This window comes from Macrobrachium nipponense, chromosome 43 (genome assembly GCF_015104395.2).
Source record: "Macrobrachium nipponense isolate FS-2020 chromosome 43, ASM1510439v2, whole genome shotgun sequence".
Lineage (NCBI taxonomy): Eukaryota > Metazoa > Arthropoda > Malacostraca > Decapoda > Palaemonidae > Macrobrachium > Macrobrachium nipponense.
Genome location: NC_061104.1, coordinates 13,221,341 through 13,235,519, shown reverse-complemented (window position 1 = coordinate 13,235,519; position 14,179 = coordinate 13,221,341).

Below are 14,179 nucleotides of genomic sequence, written 5' to 3'. Positions count from 1 at the left end.
TTATCCTCGATATTGCTCAAGTTGACGTCGTTTCTCGTGGGTGAGGTGTGTGTGTGTGTGAGAGAGAGAGAGAGAGTGGCTGCTAATTCGGGCATTATATTTATGAACCCTAAGAAACCCCGTTTTAAAAAATGGGGAGGGGGGGGTGGGGGGGGGGGGGAAGGGGAAAGGAGTTCTTTTGTATCGCCGGCTCGTATTCGCAAATGCACTTGGCTTGTCTCTTGGGCTACTCTTAACGCAGAATGCGTTCTCTCCTCTCTCTCTCTCTCTCTCTCTTCTCTCTCTCTCTCTCTCTCCACCCCCTGCCCTTTTTCAAGTTTCATTTGTTAATTTTTTTTAACAGGTTTGGCTATTTAGATTCTGTTTGTTCGTTTTTAAGTGATCTCTCTCTCTCTCTCTCTCTCTCTCTCTCCTCTCTCTCTCTCTCTCTGGAAGAAGAAGAATGCTCTCTGATTGTAAACACGCTTTGTGTGAGCTCTCTATATAATGAGTTTTTTGTGCAAGTTCTAGGGATACTACACCTTTCACCGTGTTATATAAGTTACAGTAAGACTCAGTGACCATTTTAGTAACAACAGTGTGTATATAGGATTTTTATACTTTACTCCTGTAGTTACGATATAAAAACTCATTCTCCGTGGCATACCCACTCGGTCGGCTGCGCCTCAGTTCGCGCATGCGCAGTGTGCATGTGATGTCTATTGTGACGTGAAAAGGCTGCAGCTTCACTAATAATGGATTACTCTGGACCAGCCTCTGTTTCTGAGGTTGAAAATGATCTGCACCTGACTGATGATGAGGATGTAGATATGACTCATTGGCCACCACTCACACAATCTCTTCCTCATAAGCCCTCCAGTACTGTTGCTAATAGCCCCATGAAGCGCCCAGTGGATTATGGGTCAGATACTAGCAGTGCTCCACAGTCTCCTGCTGCTAAAACATCCAAATGTCAAGAGATTTTCACTAGACAAAAGAGTGTTGTCACTCTGCCTCAACCCCCTACACGACTTGCTTCCTCTGATACCCCAGCTTTTGCTCCCCGTGATGAATATGTTAGGTTGGTCTTCAAAGAAAATTTGAGCACTGACACTAAACTACGGTGGCTGACTGAAGTAAACAGAACCTTCAATCTTGATAAGGAGCTGGCAGAGGTGAAAATGTCTGCAATCACATCTAAATTTGTATATATTGCAAGGAGTCGTGAGGACATCATTGGCAGGGTGAAGGGTGGTGAATTTCTGTCCATAAGCCTGGATATTCAAGATTCAATAGACAGACCCCGTAAGTATTTAACATATCTCATTACTCGCTACCCTATTGAAGCAGACCCCTAACCTTGCTAAGGAACTGCCTGTGTATAACAGTAAACACGAAGATTTCTTCAAAATGGGAAACCTATTAATCGCATTGTCATCACATGGAGTCTACTAGAACCACCACCATCTGTTTATGAGTTTTCCTTCCTCCCTTGCCTCCCTCCTTGTGAATTACGCAGGATGAAGGATGATCAGCCCAACTGTTTCAACTGCTGGGGTACTGGCCATATCTCCCGATATTGCTCTGCCTCACCTAAGTGTGCCTTGGTGTGCTGCAGCCCATTCCACACGCATGTCCATACCGTAAACCTGTTACTGATGCTTCCACCTCATTGTCAGAATCATCATCAACTCCAGAGACTGTGCATTGGAAATGCCCTCGTTGTGGTGAAGCAGGAGTTAATGTTTGGCATGGATGTTCCAGACGGTCGCGCGCTGCCACGCAGTCACTTCCACTGACACCACCACCACAACCAGTGTCAACTTCTCGTTATGCCCTCCTGAATCAGCTGAAATTTCAAAACTTCGTAAGGCTGTTGCTGCCTTGGAATCGCACTGTACAGCACTAACGACACGCTTTGATGCTATTGATGTACGCTTCGATAGCTTGATCGCTCAGCAGGCTACCACTGCAAGTAACCTCGACACACTAGTCAAGGCACAACAAGTTCTCATAACCTCTGTTGCCTCACTTACTGAGAAGCTAGATACGTGTTCCTCTTGTCTTGAAAGGGTCAGTGGCCTCCTGCCAGCTCAGCCTCCTACACTTGGTGCACCATCTAACAGTGCTGCTTCTCCAGTACATGCTCGACCTGTCTCTCGCAGCGTTAAGGGTAAACTTCGCTAGACTCATGCAACTACATGTCCTTTCATGGAATGCCCTTGGAATTAGACAATACTCCAGACTCACTGCACTCAGGACATATGTTTATCGCCATCACCCACAAGTAATATTTATTCAAGAAGCCTTCCCTGGCGGTGCTCAGCCAGGTGATGAAGCTCCAACACTCTCCGGTTATGTTTCATATGTACATCATGTCAGGAATGGTCTTATTACTTACATCCACTCTTCTCTCCCTCATCAACTCCTTCGCTCATCAGCAGATATTAACATGACCTTCCAACTTTTTCAGGTTAAGATAGGTGATGGTCATATTCGTTTATGCAATGTTTACTCTGCCCCTGGCCTAATTAACCTCTCGGCACTTCCTACACCTACAAACCTTGGCATGATCTACATGGGTGATTTCAATGCCAGACACCCAGATCTTGGTGATGTCTCTCCGATTCCCAACCGCAGTGGAGTTCCTCTGCTCAACTACATCCATCGTTACCATTAACCCATTGGGATATAGGTGGTGCCACACACATCCGGGGGGGCACTCTTGATCATATCCTTACATCTGGGCTCGTGGCATCACATGTCTCCTGTCATTCTGTTCCCTCGCTCTTTTCTGACCATGTTGCCTTATGCCTCCAGTACACAATACAGACTCATCCAAGTGACCCCTATCATCGTACCCCGGATCACCATTCCACCCAAGTACTGCCCAACATATGTTTCATACATCTCCTCTGTCGTACCTACCTTTGATAAACACTCTCCAGAACACCTGTATAATTCTTTGGTAAAAGCTACCCATGTCTTCTATCAACTATATATTGTCAGACCTCACATTAAAAGTCATATTGTTGCCCATGCCTGGACCTTGGATCAACGCATTATGCAAGCAGAAAGAGTTGCAGCTGATGCTGGCCTTGCCTTTCAGACACAACCGACACCTAATCATCTACTTCAGTATCAGCAGGCGAGGGATGATTTAGTTGCTCTCCAGAAGTGTGTCTACACTGAGTCATGGTATAAATACACTGACCTAATTAACCACCAGACTAGCGTTGGGACCAGGTGGCATCTCATCAAAAGGACTGTCAAGAAAAAAACCACATGTGCACTTCATCACAGTCCACAAGCATATGCCCAGGATCTCATCACTACTTGGTGTCAACCCAGTCACGGTCCAGTAATCTCCCTGTACAAATCCAAGAGCACTTTCTTCCCAGAGCAATTTACGCAACCTTCGTCTGATGGCTGCATTGTTGGAATCAGACAAGGAGGACAAAGAGCTGATCACCGAGGATGAGCTGCGACGTGCTGTTATGGGGAAAAAAAATTCTGCTCCTGGGGATGATGGCCTTACTTATCAAGTGCTTCGTCTCCTCCAGAAGGTTCCTGGAAATCCTCTCTACAATTGTATAATCTTTGCTACCAACATGGATATGTACCTGCTGGCTGGACCATTAGCACAATTATTCCTATCCCAAAGCCTGGAACTGATAATATCGGCCTATCTCCCTCACCTCATGTTTTAGTAAAGTGTTTGAGCGTATATTACTAACCAGGCTAATGTACCGGTTGCAAGAAAAAATAAACTCATTTCCCCGTATGGCTTTCTTCCTCAGAGGAGTACTCATCACTGTTTAGCTGAACTCTACTCCCGATTGTCCTCCCAACAGTGTAGTTGCCTTCCTTGACCTCAAAAGTGCTTTTGATATAGCCAACAGGGATATCATTCTTGATCAGCTTGTCGACTTTGGTATCAGAGGAAACCTTCTGAAGTGGATAAACAACGGGGTTATCTCAGTAACAGAAAATCACGTGTTTTTTTTTAAAGGTGCATGTAGCTCCTATGAAATTTTGAGCTTGGCACACCTCAGGGCGGTGTATTGAGCCCATTTCTTTTTAATATACTTATCACCGTGTACTGTCTCTCCTCCCTGCTATCCCTGAATCACTGTAACCTGCTATGCTGATGATGTCTGCATCCACTCCACTACCCCTCGAGACCTTCAGCGTGTCCTTCAAGACTTCTACAGGTCCTGTACCTCCAGTGGCCTCATACTCTCCCCAGAAAAAAGCAGAATCTTCTCTGCCCGGAATCTTCGAGACCTGCCAGAGTTCATTATGGGTGGGAATATTATACCTCACTGCACACAGTATACATATCTAGGTGCACCAGTCAGGATCACCCCTGCTATACCTGCACGACAACGAATCCACCCCATGGTGAAAAACCTTCTTGATCGACTGGAGCCTCGCTTTACTCCCATCAAGTGGCTTGCCACCCAGGGCCACAGGTATATCTATCCCCGTGGCTAAACCCTCTATATCCTCTTCCTAAGGTCAGTTGTTGACTATTTATCTCCTGCTCTAATTCAATTACCCAGACAGCCGTTACTACCACTAGAACTGTTCCAAAATAGAGTAACTGAATGGTTTAGCTAGGATGCCCTCCTTCCACTCGGATAGTCAACATGCCAGACCGAACTCATGTTACCTCCATTAATAGAGAGAATTTATGCCAATGTAACTTTGTTTTCTGTTAAATGTCTACATTCTCCACAATTTACTCCAAACTTCTCTGCTGTCCTCAGAGCATCACTTGACGAAGATGCACCAAGACCTCAACTCCGGCCAGGGGGCCATAACCTAGTTAGGGTAGTATGTGAAAATCTTCGACACCTTGATATCGGTGTACCTGAGCAAGCAGTCATCCAAGATTTGCCACCATGGCAGGTTCCTATTCCTGCTGTCACTTTCACACCAACCTCTAAAGATGCCCATACCAGTCTACAGAAGCAGCTGGTTTTTGGAAACAATATCCAAAGTGTCAAGTTCAGTTCCTGCAGGACACCACATCTACGTTGACGGTTCAGTACAGGCAGATGGAAGTGCAGCATGTGCTATGTTCTCCCCCACTTTAGAATCTCCTGAGGGTGGGTGGCATGGTCGTAGGTTGCCAAACTCATCCAGTTCCACTTATTGCGAACTTCAAGGTATATGGGATGCAGTAACCCTACTTGTTAGAAGAAATGTGAATGGATTGGTGATCTGTGACTCCAAATCTGCACTCCAGGCACTGACATCTTCTAGGCCCAGCTGTGGCCGTGTTGTGCGAGACATATTGTGTCAACTCGTTGCTGCTTACAATGCCTCGCTTGTCTTGTCTTTCATGTGGATGCCCTCCCCCATATTGGGCTTGCTGGGAATGACATGGTGGACAGTCTTGCTAAAGCTGCCTGCACGCTGGACCTTGATGACAGAAATGTTGAGCCCTCACTTCGCTGCCTTAAACATAGAATATATTCAGCCGCTTTTGCCTGTACAGTACAGCGTAGGGATGCAGAGAGGGGCACTAGTGTTTCCATACAACATCATGATAACTTTCTGCAGAGCCTTCACAAGTACCGGCGACGTGGACTCATGGTGCGTAGGCATAATGTTGTAAGTGCCAGGATAAGGTTGGGATATCGTCTGTGTGGCAGGTTGGACAGACACTAGATATACCACACTACACCTCATGTAAACTGTGTAACCTTGCTAATGCCAATAACCTTGAACACTACTGCCTTCATTGCCCCACTGTCAGGAATCTGTTACCTCAAGGACAAAATTTACTTCAAACCTGCCAATATTTACTCAAAGATGACCACCTAGACATAATTTTTGACTCGTCCTTCCTCACTTTGGTGGCTGCTCTAAACTGTCTGTTGCAGTTGTTGTTGATAATAGAATACGATCTCATATATGTTATTTTGTAACTGATATACCGATGATTCAATGCTGTAATTTTTTTTTTTTTTTCTGTTGATTTCTGATGTAATGTATGTAGCTGCTAATATGTAACTGCTAATATGTAACTTTGTTTGACGTCTTTGGGCGTAATAAATTTATTAAATAATAATCTCTCTCTCTCTCTCTCTCTCTCTCTTTCTCTCTGCTCTTTTTCAAGTTTCATTTATGAATTTTTTGGACATGTTTTGCTATTTAGTGACCCATTTCTCTCTTTCTCTCTTTTTGTTGTTGTTGATATTTGGCGTTTAGTTCCTTGATCAATAACCGACCTATTTTTAAAACTGATTTTTAATGTAATTCCACGTTAAATCTACTTTATTTTAGGTGTTTATCTATTCCATATTGAGCTATGTTTATTTACTCCGTATTAAGATATGTTTATTTGTTCCATATTAAGTATGTTTTTTTATTCCATATTGAGCTATGTTTATTTACACCGTATTAAGATATGTTTATTTGTTCCATATTGAGCAAGTTTATTTATTCCATATTAAGCTGTGTTTATTTACTCCATATTAAGCTGTGTTATTTTATTTCATATTAGGCTATGTTTATATTTCGCGTATTAAACTGTTTATCAATTCCATATGAAGCTATTTTTATTATTTTGTCAAAGCATTACGTAAAGAAGATGAATTACCCATTCTGTTTTCAAGTTTGTTATGTAGTTCCTCTTTGACGAGTGGCTTACGTGCTCGCCTATCATTTCGATAGCCGCGAGTTCGACTTCCCGCTCTGCCAACGTTGAATCAGATGAATTTACTTCTGGCGATTAGAAATTTGTTTCTCTATATAATGTGGTTCGGATCCCACAGTAACCTGTAGGTCCCGTTGCTGGGTTAACAGTTGGTTCCTAGCCACGTAAAAATATCTAATCCTTCGGGCCAGCCCTAGAAGAGCTGTTAATCAGCTCAGTGGTCTGGTTAAACTAAGATATACTTAACTTCACTGCAAAGTATTTGCCAAAGTAGAAGCTCAAACCTCCTCGTTATCCGCACTTGACATAGTCACATTCCTATCTTCTAATGGAAAAACATTCGAGTCGAACTCCAGAAAAAATAAATATAATTTTTTTTTTTTAATGAAAAACTGATTCTGCTTTTCATTCTTTAGTCACCAAGGGCTGCTGACTACTGAGATACTTTCGCCCGAAGGGGCGGATGTTTATTAGGCGCTCTGACCGGAACTACTCGACTTTAGCCTAATGGAGTTTTCTGCTTATAAAAGTAGAACCAGATACGTAACGTGCTCTCTAGGCTGTACAGGAGAATGTTTATTATTGTGTACAGAAATTCCATTAGTCCAATGACCCGTATTAATCTGTTCCAGTTACAGGTACAACCCTATATATACATATATGTATATTATATATATATATGTATATATATATATATATATATATATATATATATATATATATATAATATATATTGTGTGTGTGTATGTGATTTCGTACCGGGGCGACTGTAGAAGTCACTTGTTGGAACCATAACCCAAAACAGCCACTCTCTGTGAGAGAAAAATCACACACACTCACACCCAAGTATATATATTTATATGTATATATATATGCCTGTGTATATATTGGATATTGGAGAGAACTACAAAAACACCTCTGAATTACCAGTAATGTAGCTCTTTTGTGGTCCCGAGTTTTGGGAAACCCTTTGGTCTATCTGCTGAGTCATCAGTAGCCACTGCCTAGTTCTCCCAGGTCCAATAGTAGATTCACATCAACCGTGCATTTGATGTCTAGGTCAGTCCCTTACGACGCTCCTGATTGGCTGTTGATAAGCCAGTCACAGGGCTGGAAACTCTCAGTCTCTCTCGAGAGTTCACATGCGTAGAATCTATGTTCCACCTCTCCTGAGGGATACGTCTTTCAAAAGTATCCCTGAGGAGAGGTGGAACATAGATCCTACCCATGTGAACTCTCGAGAGAGACTGAGAGTCTCCAGCCCTGTGACTGGCTTATCAAGAGCCAATGAGGAGCGTCGTAAGGGACTGGCCTAGACATCAAATGCACGGTTGATGTGAGTCCATTATAGCTTGGGTGGAGAGTGAGGATGAGCCTGTTGCATTTGGTCTATCTTTTAAGTCAACAGTAGCCACTGCCTAGTTCTTCCAGGTCCTAGTTTGGGTGAAGAGTGAGGATGGGCCTGTTGCGTTAGGTCTATCTTCTAAGACATCAGTCAGTCACTGCCTGGTTCAACCCAGGTCCTAGGTTATGTAGAGAGAAGGGGTCGATGTGTGCAAATGTCGCTCGTGAGCAACTCTTAAGCCTTCATTTTCCCACGTCAATTCATCGGCAAAAAAAAGAAAGAAAGAAAAAAAAAAACCTACGGCTTCTGAAAGCCTTCCGCGTTATCTCCTCGAATAAATTCGCCGCTTATCTGCGCCCTCTTATCGTTAATCTCGTAAACTTATCAGTCCGATGCGCTTGATAAACGGCGTCATTGTTTTGGCCTTGGTGCAACCTGGCGCGTCTAAACAATGATGACTGATTCTCGGAATCCATCCGTCCGATCTTTCGTGCATATCACATCCCCCGGCGCGGATTAAAGAAAGGAGAAAGAAAATAAGAATATCGCGTGATGATACGCAAAACTTTCGCGGGATTTTAATTCGGCGTTTTAGTGCTCGGTGGAAATCGAACGCAGGTTCGTATCGTTGTATAATCAGCATAAGTTTGGATTTTGTTTAGTTTTGTTACATTTCGTTCGTTAAATTTCCAACGGATTATAAATTATATATATATATATATATATATATATATATATATATATATATATGATATATATAGATATATATATATATAGATATATATATATCTACTATATGAAAAATTTATATTAAAATTATTATATATATATGATGTATGTGATGACGGTATATATATAATATATATTATATATATATATATATCTATATATATATAGAGTATAATTTTGTCCTCTATAAATTTTTTTTTCGTTTTAAGACTCTTAGGGAATAGTCGTTGTAAAATGAAGTTGCACATCGAAAAACTTCATATTTCTAGCGATTAACTCAGATATAACGTGTTATCAGTAATTGCTTTCCAAGAGAAAGGAAAAGTTAACATGACATATGAAGCAATTGACCGACTGGAAGATAATCATAACCTAACTTAAAAAAAAACAAACTTAACAAAATACAAGAAACAGTTAAATCAGTAGAGTAATAACTTCGACTTACAGACCAGATGGGGGAACAGAAAGCTGTGGCTTGTGCGCGTGCGCAGGCGCTAGGCCGTATTCATTTATTTGTGCGTTACATCGACTTCTCCCAAATAACCTCATCTAAGGAACGTGGCCTTTCTCATTAGTTTTCTTCCTCCCCCTGACGTACGACGTGATGTGTGGTAATTACAGTAAGATAACGACCTCTCTCTCTCTCTCTCTCTGTCTCTGTCTCCATGTCTGTCTCTCGTTCTAGTGTAACTTAGGGAGTTTACATTCCAATATATACCACGGTCTCTCTCTCTCTCTCTCTCTCTCTCTCTCTCTCATGTAACTTAGAGAGATTACGTTCCAATATGTACTACAGCCTCCTCCTCTCTCATCTCTCTCTCTCTCTCTCTCTCTCTCTCTCTCTCTCATGTAACTTAGAGAGATTACGTTCCAATATGTACTACAGTCTCTCTCTCTCCTCTCTCTCTCTCTCTCTCTCTCTCTCTCGTTTTCGTGTAACTTTGAGAGTTTGCATTCCAATATACGGTCTCTCTCTCTCTCTCTCTCTCTCTCTCTCTCTCGTTCTCGTTCGTTTTCGTGTAACTTAGAGAGTTTACATGCCAGTATGTACTACGGTCTCTCTCTCTTCCTCTCTCTCTCTCCATGGTATATAACAGTCCACGTTCCAATAAATACCTCTGTAACGTTAGTACTATATGTTCACCCACGAACCACTTTCTTAAAAAAAAGAAAAAAAAGGATTCTCTATTTTTTAACGTTCTTCAAGAGTAGAGCTTAAAGTTGCCTTATCCAAATTGTTAGGCTCCCAGCACTTGGGTTGGTTTAATAGGTGTCTACTTTGAATATTATTTCTTGGGTACGAGTTCTCAAGATTTTGTACTGAAGTGACGGTCTAGGCCAATTCTGAAAGTAAGGCCGAGCCCTCGCCGAAGGTTTAGCCATAGGCTTAGTTTTCAAGTAGATATTATTATTATTATTATTATTATTATTATTATTATTATTATTATTATTATTATTATTATTATTATTATTCTTTTTTTTTGTCTATCACAGTCCTCCAATTCGACTGGGTGGTATTTATAGTGTGGGGTTCCGGGTTGCATCCTGCCTCCTTAGGAGTCCATAATTTTTCTTACTATGTGCGCCGTTTCTAGGATCACACTCTTCTGCATGAGTCCTGGAGCTACTTCAGCCTCTAGTTTTTCTAGATTCCTTTTCAGGGATCTTGGGATCGTGCCTAGTGCTCCTATGATTATGGGTACGATTTCCACTGGCATATCCCATATTCTTCTTATTTCTATTTTTAGATCTTGATACTTATCCTTTTTTTCCCCTCTCTTTCTCTTCAACTCTGGTGTCCCATGGTATTGCGACATCAATGAGTGATACTTTCTTCTTGACTTTGTCAATCAACGTCACGTCTGGTCTGTTTGCACGTATCACCCTATCCGTTCTGATACCATAGTCCCAGAGGATCTTTGCCTGATCGTTTTCTATCACTCCTTCTGGTTGGTGCTCGTACAACTTATTACTGCAAGGTAGCTGATGTTTCTTGCACAGACTCTAGTGGAGGGCTTTTGCCACTGAATCATGCCTCTTTTTGTACTGGTTCTGTGCAAGTGCCGGGCATTCGCTTGCTATGTGGTTTATGGTTTCATTTTTTCGTATTGCACTTCCTACATATGGGAGAGATGTTATCTCCGTCTATCGTTCTTTGAATATATCTGGTTCTTAGGGCCTGATCTTGTGCCGCTGTTATCATTTCTTCAGTTTCCTTCTTTAGCTCTCCCCTCTGTAGCCATTGCCATGTGTCATTGCTGGCTAGTTCTTTAGTCTGTCTCATGTATTGTCTGTGCATTGGTTTGTTGTGCCAGTCCTCTGTTCTTTCTGTCATTCTCCTGTCTCTGTATATTTCTGGGTCTTCGTCTACTTTTATTAGTCCTTCCCATGCACTCTTTAGCCACTCGTCTTCACTGGTTTTCAGATATTGCCCCAGTGCTCTGTTTTTGATGTTGACGCAGTCCTCTATACTTAGTAGTCCTCTCCCTCCTTCCTTTCGTGTATAGTCTGTCCGTATTTGCTCTTGGGTGTAGTGCTTTGTGTATTGTCATATGTTTCCTGGTTTTCTGATCTATGCTGCGGAGCTCTGCCTTCGTCCATTCGACTATTCCTGCGCTGTATCTGATTACTGGCACTGCCCATGTGTTTATGGCTTTTATCATATTTCCGGCGTTGAGTTTTGACTTGAGTATCGCCTTGAGTCTCTGCATATATTCTTTCCTGATCGTGTCCTTCATCTCTTGGTGTTTTATATCCCCTCCTTCCATTATTCCCAGGTATTTGTATCCTGTCTCATCTATGTGTTTGATGTTGCTCCCATCTGGTAGCTTTATCCCTTCAGTTCTCGTTACTTTGCCTTTTTGTATGTTGACTAAGGCGCATTTTTCTATTCCAAACTCCATCCTGATGTCCCCAGATACAATCCTTACAGTCTGGATTAGGGTATCTATTACCTTGATGCTCTTACCATACAGCTTGATGTCGTCCATGAACATCAGATGGTTGATTCTGTTGCCTCTTTTCTTGAGTTGGTACCCGGCATCCATCTTCTGTAGTACTTTTGTCATGGGAATCATGGCTACTACGAAGAGTAGTGGGGACAGTGAGTCGCCCTGGAAGATCCCTCTCCTGATATTAACCTCTGCTAGTCTTATTCCAGAGCTTGTAAGTATTGTATTCCAGTTGCGCATTGTATTTTTGAGGAAGCTGATGGTGTTTTCCTCTGCCCCATATATTTTCAAGCATTCTATTAGCCATGTGTGTGGTATCATGTCGAAGACTTTCTTATAGTCTATCCATGCCATGCTTAGGTTGGTTTTCCTTCTCCTACTGTTCTTCATTACCATTTTGTCTATCATGAGCTGGTCTTTTGTGCCCCTACACTTCCTTCTGCAGCCTTTCTGTTGGTGGGGGATGGTCTTTGTCTCCTCTAGGTAGTTGTATAGCCTTATTATTATTATTATTATTATTATTATTTTGTTCTAAAGGGTCCACAATAATACAAAGTGTAAAAAGTCCGTGTATAATTTTGAAGACTTTACAGATAGCTTTCGAACCCTTCCCTGGGTTCATCTTCAGTCCAAAATCATTTTGGACTGAAGATGAACCAAGGGAAGGGTTCGAAAGCTATCTGTAAAGTCTTCAAAATTATACACGGACTTTTTACACTTTGTATTATTGTGGACCCTTTAGAACATTATATATACTCTCGTGATAGAGAGTTTTTCCCTACATATATTATTATTATTATTATTATTATTATTATTATTATTATTATTATTATATTATTATTATTATTATTATTATTATTATTCTTTTTTGTCTATCACAGTCCTCCAATTCGACTGGGGTGGTATTTATAGTGTGGCGTTCTGGGTTGCATCCTGCCTTCTTAGTAGTCCATCACTTTTCTTACTATGTGCGCCGTTTCTAGGATTAAACTCTTCTGCATGAGTCCTAGAGCTACTTCACCCTCTAGTTTTTCCAGATTCCTTTTCAGGGATCCTAGGATCGTGCCTATTATTATTATTATTATTATTATTATTATTTTTTTTTTTTTTTTTTTTTTGCTCTATCACAGTCCTTCAATTCGACTGGGTGGTATTTATAGTGTGGGTTCCGGGTTGCATCCTGCCTCCTTAGGAGTCCATCACTCTTCTTACTATGTGTGCCGTTTCTAGGATCACACTCTTCTGCATGAGTCCTGGAGCTACTTCAGCCTCTAGTTTTTCTAGATTCCTTTTCAGGGATCTTGGGATCGTGCCTAGTGCTCCTATGATTATGGGTACGATTTCCACTGGCATATCCCATATCCTTCTATTTCTATTTTCAGATCTTGATACTTTATCCAATTTTTCCCTCTCTTTCTCTTCAACTCTGGTGTCCCATGGTATTGCGACATCAATGAGTGATACTTTCTTCTTGACTTTGTCAATCAACGTCACGTCTGGTCTGTTTGCACGTATCACCCTATCCGTTCTGATACCATAGTCCCAGAGGATCTTTGCCTGATCGTTTTCTATCACTCCTTCAGGTTGGTGCTCGTACCACTTATTACTGCACAAGGTAGCTGATGTTTCTTGCACAGGCTCCAGTGGAGGGCTTTTGCTACTGAATCATGCCTCTTTTTGTACTGGTTCTGTGCAAGTGCCGGGCATTCACTTGCTATGTGTTTTATGGTTTCACTTTTCGTATTGCACTTCCTACATATGGGAGAGATGTTATTTCCGTCTATCGTACTTTGAACATATCTGGTTCTTAGGGCCTGATCTTGTGCCGCTGTTATCATTCCTTCAGTTTCCTTCTTTAACTCTCCCCTCTGTAGCCATTGCCAATTGTCATCGCTGGCTAGTTCTTTAGTCTGTCTCATGTATTGTACGTGCATTGGTTTGTTGTGCCAGTCCTCTGTTCTTTCTGTCTTTCTCCTGTCTCTGTATATTTCTGGGTCTTCGTCTGCTTTTATTAGTCCTTCTTCCCATGCACTCTTTAGCCACTCGTCTTCACTGGTTTTCAGATATTGCCCCAGTGCTCTGTTTTCGATGTTGACGCAGTCCTCTATACTTAGTAGTTCCTCTCCCTCCTTCCTTTCGTGTTATGTATAGTCTGTCCGTATTTGCTCTTGGGTGTAGTGCTTTGTGTATTGTCATATGTTTCCTGGTTTTCTGATCTATGCTGCGGAGCTCTGCCTTCGTCCATTCCACTATTCCTGCACTGTATCTGATTACTGGCACTGCCCATGTGTTTATGGCTTTTATCATATTTCCGGCGTTGAGTTTTGACTTGAGTATCGCCTTGAGTCTCTGCATATATTCTTTCCTGATCGTGTCCTTCATCTCTTGGTGTTTTTATATCTCCTCCTTCCATTATTCCCAGGTATTTGTATCCTGTCTCATCTATGTGTTTGATGTTGCTCCCATCTGGTAGCTTTATCCCTTCAGTTCTCGTTACTTTGCCTT